The 26,342-nt window shown below is 43.5% G+C and overlaps 1 long non-coding RNA gene across 1 annotated transcript; it reads right to left on the bottom strand.

Moving 5' to 3' along the window:
• Nucleotides 1–1,970: 1,970 nt before the first annotated feature.
• Nucleotides 1,971–25,686, bottom strand: LOC123027273. The gene is made up of 3 exons (XR_006415478.1): nt 25,487–25,686; nt 11,313–11,317; nt 1,971–1,983 (listed from the first exon to the last, which is right to left on the bottom strand). It is a non-coding gene; the product is annotated as an uncharacterized LOC123027273 (long non-coding RNA).
• Nucleotides 25,687–26,342: the final 656 nt, after the last annotated feature.

Below are 26,342 nucleotides of genomic sequence, written 5' to 3'. Positions count from 1 at the left end.
TGTCAAGCATGTCAGTGTGCCTCATTGGCTTAAGAGAAAGCATTAGTAAATCTTTCTTATATGTTTTAAAACAAGTTGAATGCATCCTTCACAATTTACTCCTCTTTGCTGATATGCCACTTCACATTTCATCTATTTGTCTAGCGTATGTTAGCACAATTGCTTGGGAAAAGGGAGTCAGTCTTCTTAGGAACCCACTGAGGGTTGGATTGTGACCCGGATGGACTAGATTTGGGCCCCAGGCTTGATTCTCCCCTTCCCTAGCCTATAAGACTATTTACTATGATGTATCATTGCATGGCAAACATTGCAAGGCAAACATTGATTAGAGATTTAGCTTTCCACCTTTAAAAATGGGGAGAAGAGTAGCCTCCTCCATAGACTTTTCGAAAGTGGGAGTGAAATGAAAGTGCAATGCTGGCATATTTCTGTGTATTAAAGAAATTTAAAAATGATCCATCTGCAACTTCTCTAATGTTTGAAAGAAGAGTATCTATCTGACTTCTGGTGGTGTTGGAGCAGAAGCAGACTGCCTCGACACCCCTTCCTCAAGATTGGAGCTGAAATTTATTCATTTAGTCATTTCTGTACTATTCGATTAGCACAGTGTACATAATTTGGTGTAACATATACTAGATAAATTGTGATAGAGAGATAGATCTCAAACAGCATTTTTCTGAGAAGATTTCTGAGAAGATTCCCCCCCCCCCCCCCCAACCCCCTTAAAAGATCACTTGGCAAATTTTTCCCTCAGTGTTCTCCAACATGCAATTTCTGGGGGCTGCCAAGTCCACCACCCTCACGATGTCCTGGGAACAAGATTAGTTCTGGTTGCCTGGCAAAGTGATAGCCAGGCTGGACACACCGTTGCTGCTGCAAGGGAATGCTCAAAGTCCTCTGGAGAATAGAACAATCCTGCGCAAGGATCTCCTCTGGCAATGGGAGATCAGATCAGCAGAACCTGGAGACCTTCCCAAGCGAGCCAAGGGCTTTTTGGTTCCATGCTTTGCTTCACTTCGCTTTGCGTTTTTATAACATCTCCAAGGTTTCTCATCTTTTTTAATAGATGCGCTAAAGAGGGCAGAGTTGAATCCATCTAGAAAGTTTGGCGGAGGAATAAAAGCTACACGAGGGAGGGAGGGAGAGGTGATTTCCTCACATTCTACGGCACCCTAACGTGGTCAAGAAATGGAATCTGGAATGCAGACCGAAGTGGACATAGGCTTCATTTGCACAAGCACAAGGAACAGTTTCAGTTCCCGCTTCTGTCTTCTTTCTCCCACATAAGTGAGTGCCGGTCATTTGGCAACTTATTAGATAAGAACCAAATCCAAAAACATGAGGCTCATAATCCGAAGCAGAAGTAATATCTTTTATCATTATTTGACTTCTTTATGCCACTTTATGCTTTTGTCAGGCTAATTAATTGCCTAATTTTCGGTTGTCAGGGAAAGAGTGCAAACCTGAGCAATTCTTACTGTATAAAAGACTACTTCTTTATTGGATCTAACGAGTGGCAGACAGCTTTATTTCCTTCTCATGTTCTTAATTGTGTATCTATTTATCAGTAGTTATAGCTGAAATCTACCAATAGATGAAATTTAAATTAAATGTTCCCTTCCCTGCCAATCAGAACCTTAGACATTATCGCATATTCTATCTGTCTATCTCTCTATTGAGAGATTAGGAGATATATCGCATAATCATGCATCGCTTTTATAGCAAATGCAATCACTGCTCCATCACATGGTAATCCACATTTCTACCAACACCAGTTTCACTTACACCATTGATTCTCATTTAAGAATGAAGAGAACTAACTCTTCAAATGGCATGCCTCGGGTCGGGAGCCTTTTGAAATCTGCCCCTGTGGCATCTGTAGACTCGCTCTCCTGCTTGGCCTGATCCTGCAAAGCAATCAAAGCCAAAAGGAAGTTTGTGAATGCCAGTGGACCCCTGGTTGCACAACCGGAAGCCTTCCCTCTCAGGGGTTGTGGGGGGGGGGCTCCTCCTGGGTGTGCAATGGCAACCGACCCTGGCAACCAACCTGGAAGTGGGAGTGCACACAGAAAGAGGTGATGCAATGGGTGTGCACCTTTCCTAGAAACCAGACTTCTTCCACACTGATTTGGTTAGTTATTAAATTTATACTCCACCTCATTCTTTGAAAGAACTCGAAGTGGCCTAGATCATTCTCCTCCTCTTTCTGCTCCCAGTCTTATCCCCACAACAAGAAGAACCCTGTGAGTTAGGTTGTGCTGAGAGTGTGTGACTGGCCCAAAGTCCCCAAACTGGCTCCATGGTTGAGTGGGGGCTAGGACCCAGATCCCCCCTGAATCCAAGACCTGAGTCTTCACCACTACGCCACACTGGCAAAGGCGTAGGAAGAGGGTAGGAAGAGGGGAGCCAGCACACCAGCTGCCACTCCCACAGCCAACCTTGGGAAAGAGGCACTGTGTTCAGGCACACCCAGGACCCTTCCTGGACACCCGTCTTTTCCTCTGCTTGTTGCAGGAGCAGCGCACGGAGAAGGGTGAACTGCTGGCAGTACATGGGGCTTGGTTCCTGGTGAGCTTTGTGCAAACACTGGGCACACTTGGAGTCCAGGGTACTGAGCCCAGGGAATCCAACAGATCCCCACCACCAAACGGATTCCTTGCACTTCTGTAGGTGCACGAAGGATGCAGTCATCCCCTTACCTGATGAAGTGGTCCGCTCGGGCCAGGTGCCCACAACTGCTGTCAACAGAGTGTATATCCCACCCGCTTCGCCACTGTTGCGAGCCAGACGCCCCTTCCCAATGAAGGCAATCACTCCAAGAATTGCTAAAAGAGTGTGTATTCCAAATGGCTACAACATATTCACAACGCCAAGAATATACTCAAGGTAGAAAGTTGATCTCTTGCTCTGACTAACAACAGCCCACACTTTGCTCATGAACCCTTGGGGCCTGTTCTTGTGTGTGGGGGGGTGAGCTTTGGACACGCACTTGCCAGCGCTCCTCAAACCGTGTCCCCAGTTGCCCCAGCCGACACACACATGCGCCTGCACGATCTGGCATCCCAAATCATCCCTGGAGCCTCCCCAGCCTGCTCTCCCTCAGCTGCGTTCTCACCGTTAAGAGTAATCTCCAGCCCCTTGTCTGCCCCTGAAGTGTTTTGATCCTGCACCGCCTCAGCCTGCCCGTCACCTGTCACGGCTCTAGTCATAACATCTAGAGAATTAGGGTGAGAACTCTGTGCCAGTGCTGGAATATAACGATCTCCTCTTCTTCTAGCCTGGAGCCTGGTCCTCACCAGAGCCTCCACTCCCTTGTGGGAATCTCATCGGAGCCTGTGTGCACAGCACCCATGGTCATACGTGTATTTTGCCATGGCGACGTCATCAACCACCATCTCTTACACATCCAAGTCATAGTTTACATGTTTTTGAAGCAAAAGGTCTTAGTTAAAATACTGCTGTAGATCTGGGTGCCTTGATAATGATTCTGTAATGTGTGGGATTTTGTTCCGTAACTGAGAATCTGTTCAGCCTTTGGGATGTTGGGCACATCAAAGGCCTATCCACGGCTTGGCCTGGGCTCTAAATCCAGCTCAGACATGGATGGAACAGCCTGATCCTTTAGACCAGCTTCATGGTTTTCCTGCTTCTTGCTTTAGGAATAGCATGGAACACAGAGCCTAAATATCTCTTTGGCAGTGCTGTACAGTCCCCATATTACATCCCACCAGGGACGGGTTGCATTTCCTGGTTGTCTGGTTGTCTAGTGGGACGGCTGAAATTGGCAGAAAGAATTCCATGCTTGATAGGCTGCACTGTACATCTAGTGACCATGTGTGTAAGCGTGTGTGATACTGGAAGGTGGCTAGTTCAGGCCCCAACTGTTGCCAACCCAGAAAGATCTATAGGCCTCCTGGGGAGGTTACACAGGGAAGACAACTCACACTGATTTAGTGGCTTGATCCTCTGGCTCACAAACACAACTTGGTCTTGTGGAGAACTCTTGCCAAACCACCCCATTCATGGAATGCCTTTATTAGGTTGCCATCAGAGGATACAGAGCTAAGCACTGGATGGAGGTCCACCATGTGGAGGAATACAGCTAACTATTGGCAAGTTCAGGATGAAGGTTCACCTTGTGGATAAGTAGCTGTAAAACTAAGCTAGGGACTGCCCATAGAGCAATAAAGGTACAGAGCTGCCAGATCAGAGATAATACTGACAAAATGATGCTAAATATATGGGTAGATAGGGGTAAAGTGGGAATGATCTGTGGCTGAGCAACATGTCTTTTATTCTCTAGTTCTTCTGTGTTCCAGACTGTGCAGGAACATCCTTCCTATGTTCCCTAGTAGCCAGCCTTCTGTTTCGGCTGTCTAAGGACGGAGTTATCCTTTTCCCCTTCCTTCCACCCACTTTTTAATCATCGGCTCCTTTTCATCTGTTCTGAACAAGCATCCCTTCACAGCCTCTTAGCTCCAACTTGGTCTTTTTTCACTCTGGGGTAAGTTTCTCACATCCAGACTTTTATCCTGTGCTTCTTCCCCACCTTCTCCTTCTCTTCCAAATCCTTGATCCATTTAAGCAGCCCTGCTCCAGTTCTTCTTTCATTCTGTTTAACAGAGGGATAACTACTGTTGCTGGGCAACTAGGAAGATCTGGAAGATTGTAAAGCAACTAGCAGTGGCACCTCAGAGAGGCTAACTAACAGTTCACAGAAATGTGAACATTTCTTAAAAGCTTTCACAGTTTTGGATCTCGTTTGTTTGATTTGGTAAAGGTATTGCATCAAAATGAATTTCAGATTTTTCTTACAGTCAGCATGACAACATTGGTTCTCATTTTCTATGCAGCCTGTTACTGCAGCAGCAGAATAGTGAGTATGCACCAAAGTGGTTCTCCACAATCTACAGTGAAATCTATCAGCCCTGAATTTTAGCCTCCCAGGTGGACAAGATGGCACAACTCGGAGATGTTGACTGGTGAATTATGTTCAGCTCGGTAGGTTATAGGCCATAGGTCAAGCCATATAGATCTCAAAGCAGGTGTTTAATGGCAGTGTGTATCCCAAGATCAAGATAGTGATGGTTCAAACATGTGCCCTTAATACTTGATAGCTAGAGCACTGTGACTTTACATAATTTTGGCCATGCTTTTGGAATAATCAAGTAATGTATACACCTATTTAGGATGCATAATGACACATCTCAGAGACTAGTAATAGGAGTTAAATTCATATGCACCAGTTGTCCTGTGATTCAGATGCATATGTTGTAAAGTCACTTCACTGAATCAAAAGCAAGAATACACCATACTCCAAAAGGTATCCTTTTCAAAATCGTTCCACAGCTGGAAAATGGCAAAGAATGATCTAAGATGGAGTTTTCTGCCTAGGATTTCATAGAAAATCCAACACTGTTGTTCTTGTTGTTGTTGTCATTCTGTTGTTCTAATACTCCTAGCATACTTGGAGCATGCTTGGACTATTACAGCAGCATAGCTGTTAACAAGACTGAACATTGACATCTTAGGAATCAGTGAACTAAAATGGACAGGAATGGGTGAATTTAATTTAGATGACCATCAGGTATACTACTGCAGGCAAGAATCCCTCAGAAGAAATTGAGTAGCCTTCATAGTCAATAAAGAGTAGGAAAAGAGAGCAGTACTGGGATACAATCTCCAAAATGACAGAAAGTCAGTTCGAAACCAAGGCAAACCATTTAACATCACAATTGTCCAAGTCTATGCCCCAACCAATGGTGCTGAAGAGGCTGAAGTTGACCAGTTCTATGAAGGCCTACAACACCTTCTGGAATTAACACCAAAAAATGATATCCTTATCATTATGGGGGATTGGAATGCTAAAAAGTAGGAAGCCAAAAGATAACCGGAATAACAGGCAAGTTTGGCCTTGGAGTACAAAATGAGGCAGGGCACAGGTTGGTAGAATTTTGTCAAGAGAATGCGATGGTCATAGCAAACACTCTTTTCCAACAACCCAAGAGACGACTCTACACATAGACATCACCAGACGGTCAACACAGAAATCAGATTGACTATGTGCTCTGCAGCCAAAGATGGAAAAGCTCTATATAGTCAGTAAAAACTAGACCAGGAGCTGACTGTGGCTCAGATCATGAGCTTCTAGTTGCAAAATTTAGGCTTAAATTGAAGAAAGTAGGGAAAAGCACTAGGCCACTCAGGTATGACATAAATCATATCCCTGATGAATACACAGTAGAGGTGAGAAATAGATTTAAGGAATTAGATCTGATAGAGTGCCTGAAGAACTTTGGACGGAGGTTCGCAACATTGTACAAGAGGTAGCAACTAAAACCATCCCAAAGAAAAAGAAATGCAAGAAAGCAAAATGGCTGTCTGAGGAAGCTTTACAAATAGCTGAGGAAAGAAGGGGAGCGAAAGGCAAGGGAGAAAGAGAAAGATACACCCAATTGAATGCAGAATTCCAGAGAATAGCTAGAAGAGATAAGAATGTCTTCTTCAATGAACAGTGCAAAGCAATGAAAGAAAACAATAGAATAGGGAGGACCAGAGATCTCTTCAAGAAAATTGGAGATATGAAGGGAGTGTTTTATGCAAAGATGGGCATGATAAAGGACCAAAATGGCAGGGACCTAACAGAGACAGAAGAGATTAAGAAGAGGTGGAAAGATTACACAGAAGAACTATATAAGAAAGAGCTTAATGTCCTTGATAACCAAGAGGACCCAGAGATCAAATTGCCAACATGTGCTGGATCATGGAGAAAGCTAGGGAGTTCCAGAAAAAACATCTGCTTCATTGTGCTAAAGTCTTTGATTGTGTGGATCACAACCAATTGTGGCAAGTTGAGAAACCTGTATGCAGGTCAAGAAGCAACAGAGAGAACTGGACACGGAACCATGGATTGGTTTGAAATTAAGAAAGAAGTTCGGCAAGGCTGTATACAGTCACCCTGCCTATTTAATACTTATATGCAGAGCACATCATGAGAAAGGCAGGTCTAGATGAATCACCAGTTGGAATTAAGATTGCTGGGAGAAAGATCAACAACCTCAGATATGCAGATGATACCACTCTAATGGCAGAAAGTGAAGAGGAACTAGTGAGCCTCTTGATGCAGGTGAAGGAGGAGAGTGCAAAAGTTGGCTTGAAACTCAACATTAAGAAAACTAAGATCATGGCATCTGGTCCTCTCACTTCCTGGCAAATAGACAGGGAAGAAATGGAGGTAGTGACATATTTTATTTTCCTGGGCTCCAAGATCACCACAGGAGGGGACTGCAGCCAAGAAATTAAGAGATGCTTGCTCCTGGGGAGGAAAGCTATGGCAAATCTAGACAGCATACTAAAAAGCAGAGACATCACCCTGCCAACAAAAGTACGTATAGTCAAGGCTATGGTTTTCCCAGTTGTAATGCATGGCTGTGAAAGCTGGACCATAAGGAAGGCTGAGCACCTTTGAATTGTGGTGCTGGAGGAGACTCCTGCAAGTCTCTTGGACCACAAGGCGATCAAACCGGTCAGTCCTAGAGGAGATCAACACTGACTGCTCTTTAGAAGGCCAGATAGTGAAGATGAAACGCAAATACTTTGGCCACCTAATGAGAAGGAAGGAGTCCCTGGAGAAAAGCCTAATGCTGGGAACAATAGATGGCAAAAGAAGAAGGGGACGGCAGAGGATGAGGTGGCTGGATGGAGTCGCTGAGGCAGTTGGTGTGCGCCTAGGTGGGCTCCGGGGGATGGTGGAGGACAGGAAAGCCTGGAGGAATGTTGTCCATGGGGTCGTGATGGGTCGGACACTACTTCGCAACTAACAACAACAACAACAACAAGCTGTTAAATTTGTGGACCTTATGTATAAGAAATTTGTCAGACTGCATGTTATCCTAGGCCCATATATTTGCATTTGTTTCAACAAACCTGCAATTACTTAATGTGTTTCTCATTCTCTGCTATTTTAAATTCTCAGTGAGTCCAAAATTTCACTTCCTTCGGATGTCATATTTCTGTAACTGAAAAGGGTTCATTTATTACCATTTATTAAGCACCCTTCCTGTTTCTCTTTCAAAATGCTTGAACTGACTTACTGTCAAACTAACGTCCCTGAAATTTTATTTTCCAAGTTTTAAAATAACAGCTTCAGAAGGATGCATGATGCTAACAGCTGATGGAGAACTGGCTGACGGTTATCTTTTTCACCTTGCCAGAGTCTGTGCAGATTGATCGGGGTCACTGCAGACCAAAGAAAGGCCGAGCAGGACATCTGAGGGAAGAGGGGATTAGAAAACAATTTGTCTAAAAAATGACACCTCCAGAAAAAGAGTAAAGGAAGGTCCTTAGCAATAACAACTCACCTGAAAAGGTCCTCATAGGTCCCTGTGGGATAAATGAGGATTATAGTTTGCCGGTTGGAGTCTATGCTAATTTCTCTTGTGCTAAATGATTAAAACATGCCCCATGAGGAGCTTATGCTAAACTCAAGTTCTCAGTGTCTTCTCATGGGAAGTAATTTGACAGGCTGAAGCCATGATTCTCCTTCAGGGAGTAATTTGTAGGGACGAATCAAATTCTCATAAAAATGATGTTCAAGTTGAATCATGTGATCGTGACCCTCTCAGGATCTCACTGCTGCTTAACCAAACATCTTGGATAAGTCAGGTGGAAAAACCGTTGCAGGCCTGGGACGTCACCATCTGTGTGAGAGGGTGGGGGGCAGGTAAACAGGAAGGCTTGGCATCTGCTTGAGAGGTGAAGCACTGAACTCCAGCGGTTGCAAAATGCAGCAAGTAGGCTGATAATTGCTGCAGTTTTGGGACCATATGACACCTGTCCTAAAGCTGGCACGGCTTGCTAATTGCTCTCCAGAATCAGTTCAAGGTGTTGGTCCTAACCTGCACAACTCAGGGCTTGGCTACCCGAGGGCCCTCTGCTTTTGCAATGAAACTTCCCAGGTATTAAGAGCTATAGAACAGTCCAGTTTCACAGCACTGTTTCACACTGAGGGTTTTTGTCAAGCACAAGTGAAAGGGCTTTCTCCAGCGTAGCCTGTAGACTATGGGCATCCTAAGGAATCACACTTGGCCCCAGTTCTCTTGGCATTCAAAAAAAGTGTAAAAATGCTTCTTTTCAAGGCATCCTTTCAAACATTTTTGAATAGTTTTGAGCATGCAACCCTATCACCCCTATGCCGGATGCTCAAAGGCACTGACCTTGACAGCCTACAAGCATCCAACAAGAGCAAGTGGCTGTCACACTTCATGCCCTGCGTTTTCTTCAGATGGATATTTTCAGCCATGAGAATTTAGCACTGGGAGGGGGAAGGAAGGCAGTTGGGCAGTGTCTGAAATCCCTCCAGTGGCCTCCTCCCTCCTTCAGCCCCAGCAGACCCTCTTTCCTCTGCAAAGTCCCACCGTGTCCCTGGGGCTGGGGCAGCTGGAGGTGCAGGCTTTCCCTGTTGGCTGCGAGACGGTTGGGCAGGGGCCCGGCCTTCGTAGTCCCTGCTCAGATCATAGGATTTCTGATCTGGCACTCTGAAAAATCCTGTGACATCCCAGATGAGGGTGGAGGGTGAGAGAATTGTGCCACTGCTTTTTTTACCACAAGGTTATATTGTTTTAAGTTGTTCTGTGCTGCATTTGTGGATGTTTATAATGGATGACTATTTATATGTTAAAGAGAGAGAGAGAGAGAGAGAGAGAGAGAGAGAGAGAGAGAGAGAGAGAGAGAGAGAGAGATGGGGGTGGTGATGATGGAGATGGAGACGATGGAGATGACGATATTTGCTAGAATTGGCAAGGCGGTCTCAGGAACTGGTTTAGATGAGCTATGAAACCAAGCAAGGGATGAACTCTTCTTCCCACAATAGACCATTGACCTAGGGAAGTTGCTACTGGAGCATCCATGATGACTGTTCTCCCAGGTTTCTCTTCCTAAATTTGAGTCAAATTCATTTGTGGTATGAGTAGTTATTCACTATTAGCCACGGTAGGTAAATGCCCTTTGAAGGGCAGAGGGAACAGACTTCAGCACTTGAGTAGTGGAGGAGGTTCACGCTCACCTGCAAGCGCTGCAGGATCACTGAGAAGAAAGTGCTGGACACGAGATTCAGCACGGCTCTTTCTAAATGCAGCAGAGGCCATAATACAGGCTGGACAAAACTCTCACTTTCTGTTTCACATATTTCTCATTTTTCTACTGTAACATTTGATTTCTTCCAGATCTTAAAAAAAAAAAAAAAGTTGCATGAATACTTCTACATGTTTTTATGCTCATTTTGGTATTACATGTGTATTCTGGACAGTTATGCCTAATAGAAACATATTTTGCATGCAACTTTCCTAATATAATGCATTGTACATGTAATTTGCACAAAGATACACATTTTTGTACATGCCTCCCTCACTTAAATGGACTTTTGCATACAGTTTTTATCAGAGAAAATTTTGGATATGTCCAAATTTAAATGGCAACTATTTCAGTTCATACATTCATTTAAATGGGCAAAATTAGTTAAATTGCAATAAAACATGGCTCAGATCATTTTTTTCTCTGAACTCTAGCATAACATACAATCAAAAATGGAGGGATATTGACAAGGGATAACCCTGCGACCATCATTTTTGTAACTTAAACTATCACATGGTAATTTGACAGCCATTTGTAAAGGGCACTCCACTCACACAAATTGGGAGGGATAAATCCAGAAAAGCAAATAATCAGTATGGAGAGTAAGAAAGAGGCTCAGATGCAGTGAGGCTAAATGTTCCTCTACATACGTGGGCATTTCACTTTCAGGAACCTAATTTGCTCCCAGACCCACATACAAGAACTGGACCAAGCATATGCTGGGGTCTCTTCACCAGCCCCGCCTTTGGAACAGCCTCCTTGCTGGGCCGCCTGGCAAGAAATGTGCCGTCTTTTCAGCATCAGGTGAAGACAACCCTCTTCGCAAAGAACTTCAAAGACCTGCCTGGTCATTCAGGGGCCTCACACCATTACCCAGGTGCTTTTCTTTTATTACAGGCAGGGACTTTTATTGTCTTTTAATGTCATTTATGCAATTTTAAATTAATTTGTAATTTTGGTTAATGATTTACCTATTGCATTTTATTGTTTTTGTACTTTGCTGTAAACCACCCAGAGAACTTCAGCTATGGGTGGCATAGAGATGATGGTGATGATGATGTTGATATTAAATGCATTTTAAAAAGAGGAAAAATACCAGGGCTAGCCTTACCACAGATAAGCAGTTCATGCACTCACACTTCTAATTGAACAGGATTCACCTGAGATGAGCATCACCAAACATCTACTTGTGCGTAAGAGCAAGCAGTAATTGAAAGGGGCATGCAGTGAACCGAGCCCTTCCATTTCTTTCTAGCAAAACATGGTTTGCAGGGGAAGCTGTATGAGGCGAGACTGAGGGAACTGGGTCTTTTCAGCCTGGAGAAGAGCAGACTTTGCAGGGATCTGTTGGAGACATGCAGGTATGTGAGGGGATGTCACATGGAGGTGGGTAGAGACCTGTTCTCCCCTGCACACGACACACTCCAACAGAACAAAGCTCAGGGAACCAAGATTCAATTTGGATGCCAGGAAGTACTTCCTGACAGTTAGGACCCCGAGGGTGTGGAATGGGCTTCCACAAGAGGTCGTTGAGGCCCCATCAGTGCGGGTGTTCAAAGATAGGCTGGACATGCACATGGTGAGCATGTCATGAGCAGAGCCACCTGGAGCTGGGGGTCAGACTAGATGGCCCAGGAGGTCCCTTCTGACTCGCTCTGTTTCTACATTTCTAACAAAATACATGTTCCATCATCTTCAAGTACTGAAACATGTACTGTTTGACATTAGATTCATGACAGCCTTATGTCTGCCACCTATGTAGGCTTTACATAGTAATTATATCCTCTTTTCAGCTGTACTCTTGAGTCAATCCAAATCGGATACCTACCATGGGACACAGAATGGACTTTAAAGATCCATATTGTGGTGTCTGTATCTGCTTTAGAGCAAACATGGTGGAGGGAATAATTGCTTGTAGATACAGATTTGAAAGAATGTCTGGTTGACCCTGAGCCATTTGTTGAAAAGGTGCATGTCAGAATCACCTGCCCTGCACATCAAAGGCATTGATTGGTCAGTCTGGATTTCCAATGCTTCTTGAGAGTTGATGACCTCTCATAGGTTTGCTCCCCCACCAGGACACTGCCAAGTCCCAGGATTGCTTTGGTGAGCTATCTGGATCAGGGCCTTACCATGGGAAGGCAGGGTGATTCAGGATATAAACTGGGATTGCTTCACCTACTATAGATCTTGAAGCTCCATATTCTGTTGTCAGCTTCCTTTTGTTTCTTTGCCTATTAAATTCTGCCCACACTTCTGGGCATGTTTTCCCAAACATGCATATCAATCATCCACATCTTTGAAATGCACAATCCTTTCCTCATCCAATACATCATGTCTCTTCACATTTTTCACGTGTACACGTGTCTATGATCAGAAACTTTTTTCAAGTGTGCACGTGTTTATGATAATCCTAGAAGTCAAGGCAGGAAATGCTGCCACGCGGACAACGCAAGGTTGTCCTGCTGCTGATGCTACCTCAAAGAGTTTATTTATTCATTTAAAAGTTTTATAGACTGACCCATTGCTGAAGTCTTGGGACGGCTTAACAGAACAAAATGTGTGGATGCTGTGTGTGTGTGTGTATGCACACACTCACACACACACACAGCATCTTGAAATTTAACTAATAATAAAGCAGAGTTGCAGAATAAAAGAATTGCAGAATAAAATAAGAAAAACAATAAAAGAGTTGCAGATGTCCTACTGGTCAGATGGAGCAATGACTCTGAAATGAGAAATGCTATTTAAGTGCTGAAGTTAATTTGAAAATACAGGTATTTTAAAAATAAATTCTTGCATTTTAATTTCAAATGCCAACTTGCCCTAAAAGGTTTGCATGTGTTTAATTGTTATAAAATGTAGGATTTTGAGGACCTGCAATTAAACCTCATTTTCTGGAATCTTTTCTGAAAATGATGGCATAGCCCAGAACTACCGGTTGTTCATTAATCAACTCTGCGTATGTGAATTTGTGTTCAGAAGTGCCAAAGCTTAAATCCTTGGAAAATTCTGTTACAATGGGATTCCCATTGCCTTTTGTATGATTCCAGAGATATTTTAATGGGAAATTGAAGCACCTTTAAATCCTTTTGCAATTTTAGGTTAAGGATTAAAAAAAGAGGGGTGGGGGAGAGATAAGTATTTCAAAGTAATTTATTCTTTGTGTAATTTATACATATTCTTCCCTCCCCCAACCCTGAAGTCCTACATTTCCTTCAAAATGTACTTTGTGGAGTATTACACCCTGGGAGAAATTATTCAAAAACGCACTAATGAGTGTCAAACTGCATTGCAAAGCAGTTTGAAAATTGTCCTATTAATTAATGGTGTAATTAAGCTTTTGTCATTGACATATCATATTTCTGACAGGAATAGATGGCCTATGTAAGCCCAAGTCAGGCAGCAATCCAGGCAGCTACTGTGTATAATGGATGGCAGCAATTTAATGCAGGTTTACAGTGAAGGGACCACCTGCATCGGGGAAAAGTTGGCAACAGCATACCAAGCAGCTCGTGCGCTGCGTCGCGGCAAAATCACCTTAGCTTAGATTGATGGAACCCTCCCTTGGATGACACATTAGCTCTTTGCCATTAAACCCTAAAAAAGTGTTTCTTGGTGCTTTTGTGACAAAAATGTCAATTAACTTCCAACTTTCATTTCCATTTAATTTCGTATTCCCTGTTCCATTTGCATATTAATGTGAATGTGGTATAAAACAGTTAGATTGGACTACCTTGCTAAAGCTAATAGCATGTAATGCGTAATTATTGAGCATAATAGTTTTTAAGGATTTTTTTCACAATACTTCTATGATCATGTGAGCGGGGGAAATAATACCAAACTATCCACAACTATCAGTAGGTTACATATTCAATGGGACTGACTAAAAATAGAATGAAAGTTGAGAATAAATTTGTGAATGCAAATGAATGCAATATAAACCATTTTATTCTGTTCCTCCCTTGGCAACAGATCTCTATTAATTCTAATATTAATAATTTATAGCTTAGTGCAGTTAACGAGAACTTAGAATTGAATTCGGGGCAGTGGGAAGAGAAGAATCGTAAGAGGAAAGAATGTAACCACTGGAGCGATTTTTACCTTCCTTCTTTAAGGCGGATCTTGCATTCAGATTTGTCCAAGAGGCATCCAAGAATACACCTTTGCTGTTTACAGATGATTAGAAATGCCATTGTTCTGCCAGCACTGAGTAACATCAAATACAGTAATGATAAAATTGCAATACAAAGACTATTCCATAATTTGGTGGTGTCAAATCACATATTTACCAATGTTAAACATTTCAAAAATTTCCTGCAGCCTAAAATATGGATTTCTTAAAAGACATTGAAGGGTCACCATAAGGAAGTTCTTCTTCACGAGTCTCAACATAATTTTCATTAGGCTTACTTATGTCTCTAGAAAACTCAATGGCTTTACACACTAATTGAGGTTCATTGTAATTGCCTGCAGCCAAAGCAGAGTGGGGGGATTGAGTTTTGCAAATATGTTGGTACTTCTGGAAAGGAGACCTCTTGAGCAATGAGAAAGGCTCAGATGGGTGCTAAATAATCACAAAGTCCATTCCTATTGTCAACATTTTATGTCCCAGCCAGCTGCACTACACTGGGGAGGAATGGAAAATTTTGCAGCAGCAGAGCAAACCTGTCAGTAAAAGGACCTGATCTCCTCTGCTGTCCTTCCACAAGAACAGTTTAAACTAAGGTAAAGAGTGGGCTTCATTGGTCCCCAGTGAAATTTCCATGCAAGAAGTCATTGAATTCCCTATTCCATGGGACTTGAATGGCTGGAGTTGTACACAGAAGAGTGTAAAGTCTGTGACCATCTAAGAACAAAAGAAAAAGGTGGAAGGAAGGAGGATTCTAGAGCTTCAGCAAAGGGGAAACATAGAGGTTGTGTAATACTGTGAGGAGCTGGACAAAAGGTATTTTTGATGGACAAAAGGTATTTTCCAATGGTTTCACAGAAGGATTTCGTCTTCTTAAAGGACCATCTCTTCCCTTAGAAATAAATAAACAAATACATTAAATGTTGTAACTCTAGTTATGAAACATCATGAGCATTGCATTATGTCTGGTCGTTTCCAATTGCACATGGGGGATTGGTTGTTTGGATGGTGCTCCATATGCGTACTGCTTGCAGGTTCAAAATTATCTGGTAGGAAAAGGTCTACCTATTAGTTATGACTCTCCAAGCGCAAGGCCAATAAAATCCATCATTTACTAATCAGTATTTTAGGGATAGTAGAAGCATTTCTTTAGCCTGTTGTATTACTGACCTGGATGGGAGAGAAATGTTCTGAATAAATGAATGAATGATAAATGAATAGAAGCAAATTTTAGTTGGCTCTTTCTGAAGTCAGATATGATCTGTTTTTCATGCTTATCCAATAGATAGATAGATAGATAGACAGATAGATAGATAGATACCATTTGTTTTATCCAATAGTGTTATCTCTCACTGCATGGAGTGTTCTGCCACTGACCTATGTCCAGTTCTTCACTTTATCCTGGAACCCTAAATGCAAGGTCACAAAAGGAATAGAACCATCCTGAATTCTGGGAGGTTTCATCCGTGCAAGCATTGACCAAAGGAGATGAACAGCAGTGGGTGTCATGCTTGAGCTTTCAGCATCCCAGAAAGGTTTCTCATGCAGAAGTCATGTGGACTCACATCTCAGAAGCATGCCCAACACTCATCATCCATGCTTTCCCAGTGAAAGCAACAGCCGAGACATGTCTGCTAGTGCTGAGTTTGATATTCCGTGTGTCTAGCATAATTATGCCTTGATCTCCTCTCAGACTCATAACTCAAGAATGAAATAAAATTGCCTGCTGCAGATATAGCTTCCAGGATTTCTATCACAATAGCGGAAATAAATCTAAGTTACAGCCTGCCATGCCCTTTACCTACCTCAGGGTCAATGGGCAGCCCGGATAGTCGTGGCCACAGTAACTGCTGAATTTGAAAGGTGATCTGGGGCCAACATCTGAGGACTTCATGGGAGCTGAATGTACTTCTAAGTAACTTGAGACATACCATTTCTTTGACAGCTTAGTGGATGTCCAATGTATTCAAATTAAAATGGTGTTTCATTACATTGGATCAGACATGGAATTACTTTGCCATTAATTATAGGTAATCTGCACTTTTACATTAACTCCATTACCAGTAATAGACTTTTAATGTGGCACTTACATTGTGCTTAAAGGGTGAAAACTGATACTACTTGGAAATATCTAAAGAAGAGAATAAGAAGGGGGATTAGAGAAGAACAGATAAGAGCTGGAGTGGGAAAGGGAAGGAAGTGGAGGAAGAAAAATGGGCTGATGAGGAGGGCAGAAACAGGCAAGAGGATGTAGTGATAGGCAGAAAGGCAGAAAGGAGCAAGCAGAATTAAAAGAAGAGATGTGTTTGGGCATTAATAGGTAATAGGACTGTTCTGATAAAAGCTGTGGGTTTAAACAACCAAAGATTAAGCTAAGAGCTAAGCCTAGGTTAACCCTGGGCTGTTTAAATGACCATGAGTCTCTGGGCTTGCATACCACACTACAATGCAATTTTGGGTGATCGAAGGTTGTTTATGAAAAGCAGAAGCATTTCTGGTACAGCACTCCATTCAGCAAAGTATAAGTTGATTCACCCATGATTTCTATCATTAAATTTGAACTGGGCTGTTTGGTTCTGGAACAAAAGAGGCTGCAACTGGGAATAATTTGCTTTGATATTTCTCAAGGTAAGTCTAATTCTGCGTTGTGTTTCTTATATGATGTACATATTGCCTTGGTGGTGCTTGTTACATTTGTGCTTCAGATTTTCATATGGCAACATCTGCAGAGACTAGGAATGTGCAAGGAATCTGTTCTGGGTGGGAAATCCTCCAGATCCCCTGGTTCCAGCTTCCCATACTCCAGTCTGCTTTGCAGCAGCCCAGAGTCTGAGCTCCTGGGGGGTGGGGGGGGGCTGTCCTGGGACATTCTCCAGGAATCAAAGCCCATGAGCTGCCATGCTTTCATACCCACCACTGCCTCCAGCGCATCGAACTCTGTGCACAGTGGCTGGCACACCCACTCACTTAATGGCCTTTCCCTGTATGCTGGCACTGAGGGCAGTTTGGCTGCTGGGAGGGGCGGCTGGGGAAGGTCACCAGCTGCATAACTGTGACTGCTCCCAGATTTATCCTGGGCTTGACTCAGTTTTTAAAGAGAGGGATGAGCACTGGGAAAAGTCCAATGAAGAGAATCCCACACAGGCTTGGCACATCTTCAGTGGAGACAGCGTCCAGCAAAGTTCTTGTCCAAGTTTGGAAATGTCAGCTGGGGACCCTCCTTTGGGGTTCCAAACAGGAGAATAGAGATGGAGTCTGGAATGGAGAGAAAAATGGTAGCATTCCCCACAGGGTTTAGAGAGTCCAGGTTTGCTCTTTTGTTGTACCAGATCATAGGCATTTAGGCCATGATGTACCAATGGTATCATCAATGCATACCAGGGCCTAAAGGAGGGCTCACAAAATTGTCCTTTAGATTAACACGCCAAACATCCAGTGGATTTCTCCCTTCCCTGCCAAAGTATACCATTGTCTGAACTATTTGTGAACTGGAACTGATGGATTTCCTACCTTCTAAAGCTTGTGGGTGGTGGAAAATTTTAAGGTAATTTTAAGGGAATTGTATAATTATTTATTTGTTTTGGAAGCTGCCCCAAGGCTTTTTGCAAATGGGACGGCATATAAATATTCCAAATAAATAAATAAATAAATAAAATGCCAGAAAACATACATGAGGTCCCATGACACCAGTTCAATGGTTTAAGAACAGTCATGCAGAACTGTTAGCTTGCTGAGAAGGTGTGCTTCTACATGGACCATGCCATCTGTACAGTTCCTGCAATTCTTTTTCTCTACCATTCTTTCAGTGCTCCATCATTTACTCTTCCAGTGAAGACAACACATTAGGGGTTAAAGCACAAAATAGTCAATTCCAGCTACAATCCATCTCACTACACTGACTGAAGGCTCTAATTTCCTCTAATTTCCTGGATCAAAGTACAGGTGTACAGAGTACAGAAGATACATACAGATGTTGAAGAGAAGTCATAGCAGGTGGTACACCCACAGTGTGAACCTAGCCTTGTGATTTCTATGGCAGCCATATGTATCAGCAACTGGACATTGGCCAGAAGGCATGTTCATACATCTGCTCATGATTCATATAGGGTGCTTTCTATATAACTTATATGGCCTATGTTTATGTATGTTTCAGCTATATATTTATCCACTTTATTCAGTTGGTTGTTGCTGTCAAGTCATCCACAAATCATATGAATGCAAGTCCTCCAAGACGTCCAATACTTGACAGCCCTCCTCAGCTCTTGTAAACTCAAGGCTGTGCCTTCCTTTATGGAATCCATCCGTCTCATATTTGGACTGTTTTGTGGGTGGATGGAAATTATGGACATGCTAAATGTGAATAAAAATTTGAAACTAGGAAAGGAGGAAGTGTATTGATGATGTCATGGGTGCAAGCCAATCAGCATCTTTCACAGCCAACTCTTTTGTCTGTTTCAAGTGTGATCGCTTACAAAACAATCTTGCAGAGCCCCCTTGTTCTGAATGCATAATTATGCTAAAATGTTGCTCCTGTGGCGCTAAAAATACTGTTCCTATATTGGTCCAACATTGCAAATAGATCTCCATTAACTCCATTTCCTCACAACACATCTTCTGACTCGCACAATGCAAGAGCCAAGTGCTGAATGTGCATTGAAACAAATATGCCAGTCACTATCACATAAGGGACAGCTGCAGAGATCTAGGATTTTAGATTAATGAACCTCATCCAAAGGTTTTGGACAAACAGAGCTATCAGAAGGCAAGCAAGCAAATTGTGATTGTGTTTGAAGGCAGAAATACTTGAAAGATGTTACCAGTTAACACCCACTCATTTTAGTAGGTGATAACAGCAGGCCTCACCACACCACTTAAGGGATCAGCTTTTAGTAATGGCCATTTTCTGTCTGCATTATTTAAGTTAGAATAGCTTGAAACATAAACTGTAAAAATAATTATGAATCCCAAGAAGCAGCTTCTACTTGAATTTGTGATGATGCTTTGGAATTTGACAAATTTACAGCACAAATATCAAATTGCAATGATTTACATTCCCTACCATAACTGCTTCTTATTTAATGAATTTGATTTGTGAAGTCTTAGATGCAGCCTCCAGACACAATTACTGTGCATGGAAGATAATGGATTTTAAGGTTGTCCTTGATCATTTGCCCAAATCTTCCTTCCCTTTCCAGCATTTACATCTTTAAAGTACAGTACTAGCAGCAATAAGATATTATCAGCTGGAAACCAATTTAGAAGAAGTCACACAAAGGGTATACTTGTGAATGGAGATGTTTCCAGGAATCATCCATCAAGCTGAGTAGGCCACTGTTAAGGGTTGTCCTTCATTGCCCCACCCCCCCAAAAAAATCTGCACCACAAAAAACTAAATTGTATGCCTTCTCTAAAATTGCAACCCCAGCATATTGGAATAAATTCTGTCATTTGCATTATTCATTCATTTATTTTTCCATTTTGCATAGCATAGTCTGTCTTTGCCACAGAACAGCAAGAATCCCATCATTCCATCATACTCACTGAGTTCCTCCAAAATCATCTTTAGAGATTTTAGCAGGCATTGCTCATGTGCTCTTTTACTCACACCTTCATAGCCAAGACAGTTGGAATCTTGTCCATCAAAACACAAAACAACAACCTGAAAGCTGCAGGCTTCAGAAGCTGGTATATGAGCCCAACTGTACACATTCCACACCTGCTCTGTACTCCCAGAGAGCGTCAGCCTGAACACATTTGGCTATCACTGTCAGAAGAGCTTAAAAGACTGTAATAATTACAGTGTAATTGATTTCTGACCAGGCTACACATACATGCTCGTGCTCTCCTGTGCATGCAGACACATGTGTTTATTCAAAGATAGTCATGGTTAGTGTATTCCAGCTGCAGCACTAATGCAAAAAACTACAAGCAATGCTGCTGCCATGACAATTGGGATTGGATACAAGAAACAGTTTGAGGAGGCTGCATGAGGTCCATTGGAAAGGGTTCAGAGCAATGATGAATCAAGGACTGGAAACAAAGCCCTGTGAGAAGAGATGGAAAGAACTGAACATGTTTAGCCTTGGGAAGAGAAGACAGATAGCACTCTACAAGTACTTGAAAGGCTGTCACACAAAGGAAGGACAGGATCGCTTTCATCATCCCGGAGTGCAGGACACAGAATAATGGACTCAACTTACAGGAAGCCAGATTCCCACTAGATATCAGGAAGAACTTTTTGACTGTTAGAGCAGCACAACAATGGAACCCATTACCCCAGGAGGTTGTGTATTATTCTACACTAGAAGCAATCAAGATGCACCTTGACAGCCATCTGAGAGAGATGCTTTAACTGGAACATCTTGTACCAAGCAGGGAGTTGGACCCAGTGGTCTTCTGGCCCCTTCCAACTCTACTATTCTATGATTCTATTATTCTATGTGCAACAATCTTCCATTAACAGTATGGAATATTATTTTCCCTTTGATGAAAGTTTATGAACAGTGTGAAGTTTTAGCAGTAAGCACCAACACTTTGAATTATTTTCAGAAATGGACAAGTGGGCAGTAGGCTTCTTGAAGCTCCAGAGAAAATGTTGCTAAAGAATGTGCCCAGTCGGTAGCCATAAAAGGCACTGGTGTTACAAACTGGCTGCAATTCAGTAAACTGTCCCCAAACCAAATTTTACACTGGGAATTTTTTTAAAAGCTATTTTTGCTTAGGAAAGTCATGCTTGATGAACTGATATCATGGAGATCAGGCTTTCGCTTCCCAGTTCTGCAGGACATTAATTTGGAGAAGACTTTTCCACAGCCATCCCCCAATGTCCCCACTGCTCCAGATGTCTCACCCAAGAGAACCCTGCTTTTCCAAGACTCTAGCCTAAGATGGTTGGGCTTTTCTCCTCTGTTCCTGATAACTTCTAGAAAAGCTTTACCACAGCTTCTGCCCCCATGAACCATCAGAGTTAATTGAAATTTGTGCAAATTGCTCCCTTTTACTAAAGAAGCACCAACTATATTTAATACTCAATCTTTCAGTGCTGTTGCTCTGTATTTCTACCTTGAGATGCTCATGGAGCTGTCAAAGATGCTCCCACCATCTCCTGTCTTGCTCTATCAAAGAAGCATGATAAATGTGATATCTCAGACTTGCAGACTAAAATTTGGAACTTTACATTGGCCTTCTAGGGTTCCCACAAAAGCAGTGCCAACCTTTCCTCTTACCCCTGAACATTTGGTGGCTTTCCATCTTTTGAAAGTATTTCCACTGCCCCACATTTAAAAGGTTGTTCTGCCTTTCCTCAGTCTTAGTGTCTGGAGGTAAACATGTTAAGCTCAATTAGAGCAGCACTTTTGGTATTCGCCCCCATCTTTGTTCTTGCTGCTTGTGTTGTTGACTTCTCCCAGCACAGGAATGGAGCTCCTGGTGATTTGTCCAAAATCAGTTCTATCCTTAGGCTGAAAAAGGTTCCTCACCCCTGTTTTAGGAGAAATAAATTCCATTGTATATCACCCTGACTTCTCTGATTCTGCTCTGCCTGACTAGACTTTACTCTGGTGTGTCTCCCTGGCTTCTGCTTTGCAAAACTGTACCTCTTGCTTTGAACCCAAATCTTCCCCACTGCCGTGCTTCTCGTGCTTCGAAAAGAACAGCTTTTCTAAGCTGCAACACAGCCTGCCAATTGCTGACCAAGGAAGCCCACCAGCCCTGGATGGTGGGCCACCAGGGACTTGGGAGTCCTCCTGGTCTGATATTTGCCTGGGAATGTGAAAGCATGATCATAAAATAACTGGAAGGTGCTGCGCTGCGTAGGCCTGAGGTCACGTCGTATATCTTTTTCTACAATCGGCTTCTGGCAACAAGGATGACATGATTCCATTCCATTCTGAAATTATTATTCTCTTATGTACCCAGCTGTTGACCCAAGGGTCTGTTTCAGAGAAGATCATATTTAGTCCTCTGCTAGCACTGGATTTGCAACAACATGGACATCAATTGCTCCGTAAACTCTAGGAAAATGCTTTTCACAGTGTCTGCAGATTCCATCACCTTTCATTACTTTCAGGCCAAGTTTTTTTCTAGTTTAGGGTTCACTCAAGATGAACTAATAAAAATTCTCAAAATACATTTGTAGAAAAATACAAGCGGTATGTATGCCTGTGCGCATGTGATGAAATGCATTTCCTCAGAAATATTCTGCAGACCAGAGTCTGATAGTGTCAGTCATCTCTTCCTTCTGCAGATTTCTGAAAGCTTTTACTAATAGGGAATTTGTGTCAGTTCAGTGAGGTCAATGAAATAGAACTGTATCTTGAAGTTACATTGGGAAAGTGAAGCTTAAAAGACCAGCGGGTGCCACATATGCCGACCATTGGCAGGAGATTTTTGAAAGACCTACTTATACAGACATTGTGGGCTAAAATTCAGGGTCATTCAATGGAGTCACCTCGAAATAGCTCCAGGATGAACAAAAGGCAGTACTTTTTCATACACTATAGGATTAATTTATGGAATTCTCAATCACAAGATTTGGCAAAGGCTTTAAAAACTGTGTTGAAAGATTAGATGGATTCTTAGAAAAGGGGTCTATTTTCTATGATGGCTAAATTGAACCTTCATATCCAGAAGCAGTGTATCTCTGAATATCAAATATGGGGAAGAAATGGATGAGATCTACCATCTTTATTTCTTTATTATATTGATCTCTTGCCTTTCCTGACACAACTGTCTGACTGCTGAGTGAAGTCTTTTCTATCAGGAAGAACATAAGAACCATGCTGAATTGGATCACAGATCAATCTAGTTCTGCATGCTTTTCTCACAGATGCCTAATGGGAAGCCCATGCAGGTAGCACTTTCATATTTTCAAGGAACTGGTACTGATAGGACTTTACCTCTGATACTGGAAATACAGTATAGACATCATGATCAATAGTCATGGATAGCCTAACCCTACATGAACTTGTATAGTCCTGGTTTGGAGCCATCCAAGTTTGAGAAACGGGGTATCATCATGGTTAGGGTTAGACTGGGATCAAGGAGATCTTCATTCTAGTCCCCAGTCACACTTGGGACTTAATGGGAGACTTTGGGCCAGTTGCAGGCTCGCAGAGTAACCTGCCTCACAAGGTTGTTGTTGTTGGCAGGGTGTGGGTGCAATCATGAGCGACTTCGAGGCCTTGGGGAAGCAACACAGGGACCTTAAGACCCAAGTGGCCTTCTCATCGATCTTACCAATCTGGGGATTTGGGTCAGGCAGGGATAGGAGGGTTGCCGAGGTGAACGACGGGCTTAGGGTGTGGTGCCAGAAGGAACATTTCGGGTTCCTCACCACAGCACCTGTTTTCTTGCCAATGGACTTCTGACAAGGGGCGGGTTGCATCTCACGAGGATGGGGAAAAGGTCCTTTGGAGATGCTCTAGCGAGCTTCGTCCGGAAGACTTTAAACTGAGCCTGGGGGTGGGATTTGGGCCCCCCAGAAACTTGTCCTCACTGGACAAGTGAGGGGAGAGGATCAGAGCTCTGGGAGCAGGGTTTTAGAGGTACTGCAGGGACTGACAGGACTCTTACAAAGAGAGACCAGGTATCAGGGAAGATGAAGGGAGAAGGAGGCTGGGAACTCCAAGGAAAGGAAGTGGTGGGAAGGAGATGAGGTGCACGTACACCAATGCTAGGAGCATGGGTAATGAGCAGGAAGAGCTTGAAGCTCTCCTGGGAATAGGAGGGTATGACCTGGTGGGAATCACAGAAACTTGGTGGGATGAAAGGCAAGTCTGGAATGTGAACATAGAAGGCTATCACCATTTTAGAAAGGATGGGAAGGGAAAGAGGGGTTGGGGCATGGCTTTATATGTCAGGGAAGGGATAGGATGCAGTGAGATAGAATGCAGCACAGATGGGGATTTGGTAGAGTCAGACTGGGTGAAACTTAGGGTTTTTGGCAGGGAAAGGAACCTGACAGAGGGGGTATGTTATTGACCTCCAGGTCAACTTGAGACCCTGGATGATGTCCTGACAGATCAGATTCTAAGGACATCTTGGGGGAGGGACACCGTAATTATGGAGATTTCAATCTCCCAGATATTAGTTGGGAGACTCACTCGGCAGTGACAGCCAGGTCACGTCGCTTCCTAGAGGCTATAGAGGGAGGGTTTTTCACACAGAGAGTCCGAGAGGCAACGAGCGGGGGAAACATCCTTGACTTGGTCTTGACCAATAGGGAGGAGCTGATAGATGAAGTACAGATTAGGGGAGCTCTGGATGCGAGTGATCACTCCATCCTTTGCTTTGAGATCAGGGGACTGGGGACGTGCAGCAGGTCAAGCACTAGAAGCTGGGACTTCAAGAGGGCCAACTTTGGCCAACTGAAGGCAAGACTGGGGAAAGTCTCCTGGGATAGGTTACTGGAAGGCAAGCGAGTTGAGGATGGGTGGATGGCACTCAAAAGGGAGGTTTTGGAGGCGCAAGCCTTGACGATACCTCTAGTCAGTAAGGTGGGGAGACGGAGGAGAGTGCCGCCATGGATGCAAAAGGAGGTGGTTAGAGGGATTGGACAAAAAAGGAACCTCCGTAGGAAATGGGTACTGGGGCAATAGACAGAAGGGTATACCGGGAGGAGGAGACCCATTGCAGAAGGATTTTTCGCAAGGCTAAGGCTGATTACGAGCTGAGACTCGCCAAGAATATCAAGAGCAATAAAAAGGGCTTCTATCAGCATGTAAATTGGAAGAGGAAGGGGGGACAGGTAGTGGGACCGCCAAATAAGGAGGAAGGAGATCCAGTGACTGATATGAGGGAACAGGCACAGATGCTAAATGACTATTTTGCCTCTGTGTTCTCCCCAAAGCAGGACGGGGGAGATCCGCATAGGAGATTAGATGAGGCCGGGGACTTAGGGAAACAGATTAGAGTCACCCCCCTTGAAGTCAAGGGGCTCCTCAGGGCATTGGATGTTACAAAGGCACCAGGCCCTGACAGGTTACACCTGAGAATATTTCGAGAGATGGCAGGGGTTCTCTCACGCCCACTGGCCTCCATTTTGAGGCCTTGTGGAGAACGGGTAAAGTTCCAGAGGACTGGAGGGTGGCAACAATGGTCCCAATTTTCCAGGGACATGGGGAATTACAGACCTGTTAGCCTTACGTCCATTGTAGGAAAAACAATGGAAAGGCTCATAATAGTGAGAGGTCTAGTGATGCTAGATAGGGAAGGGAGGCTGACAGCCACACAACACGGCTTCCGCAAAAACAGGTCCTGCCAGACAAACCTTGTGTAATTCTACAACAAGATTTTGAGGTGAATAGATGGACGGGATGCAGTGGATGTGGTTTACCTGGATTTCAGCAAGGCCTTTGACAAAGTGCCCCATGATATCCTGGTGGAGAAACTGAGGAGTTTTGGGATACACCAAAGCACTGTCCGGTGGATTAGGGCATGGTTGACTGACCAAAAGCAGAAGGTAACCATCGGGATGGTGGCCAGTGACAAGTGGGGTCCCCCAGGGCTCTGTCCTGGGGCCAATCCTGTTTAATCTTTTCATCAATGACATGGAAGAAGGGGTGAACAGTCTGCTGGTCAAATTTGCAGATGATACTAAAACTGGGGCTGTTGCCACAACTGAGGAGCAGGTACTCCAGATGCAAAAGGATCTGGACAGACTTTGGAAGTGAGCAGGAGACAACAGGATGGCATTGAATGTGGATAAGTGCAAGGTCTTGCACTTGGTGCATAGAAATAGGTGTCATAAGTACAGGTTAGGGGACAAGTACCTGGAGAGTAGCACTTGTGAAAGGGACCTTGGGGTGCTGGTTGAATGCAGGCTAAACATGAGTCAGCAGTGTGATGTGGTGGTCAAGAGGGCAAATGTCACCCTTGGTTGCATAGCCAAAAGTGTGGCTTGTAGATCACGAGAGGTATTACTACCACTCTATACAACTCTGGTGCACCCACAACTGGAGTACTTTGTTCAGTTCTGGGGGCCTCGTTACAGGAAGGATATAGCCAGGTTAGAGTCAGTGCAGTGCAGGGCCACAAGGTTGGTGGCCAGTTTGCAGGGGATGCCATATGAGGCGAGACT

Source organism: Varanus komodoensis, unplaced genomic scaffold (genome assembly GCF_004798865.1).
Source record: "Varanus komodoensis strain SLA01 unplaced genomic scaffold, ASM479886v1 scaffold31, whole genome shotgun sequence".
Taxonomy (NCBI): domain Eukaryota; kingdom Metazoa; phylum Chordata; class Lepidosauria; order Squamata; family Varanidae; genus Varanus; species Varanus komodoensis.
This window is presented reverse-complemented; position numbering and strand designations above follow the sequence as displayed.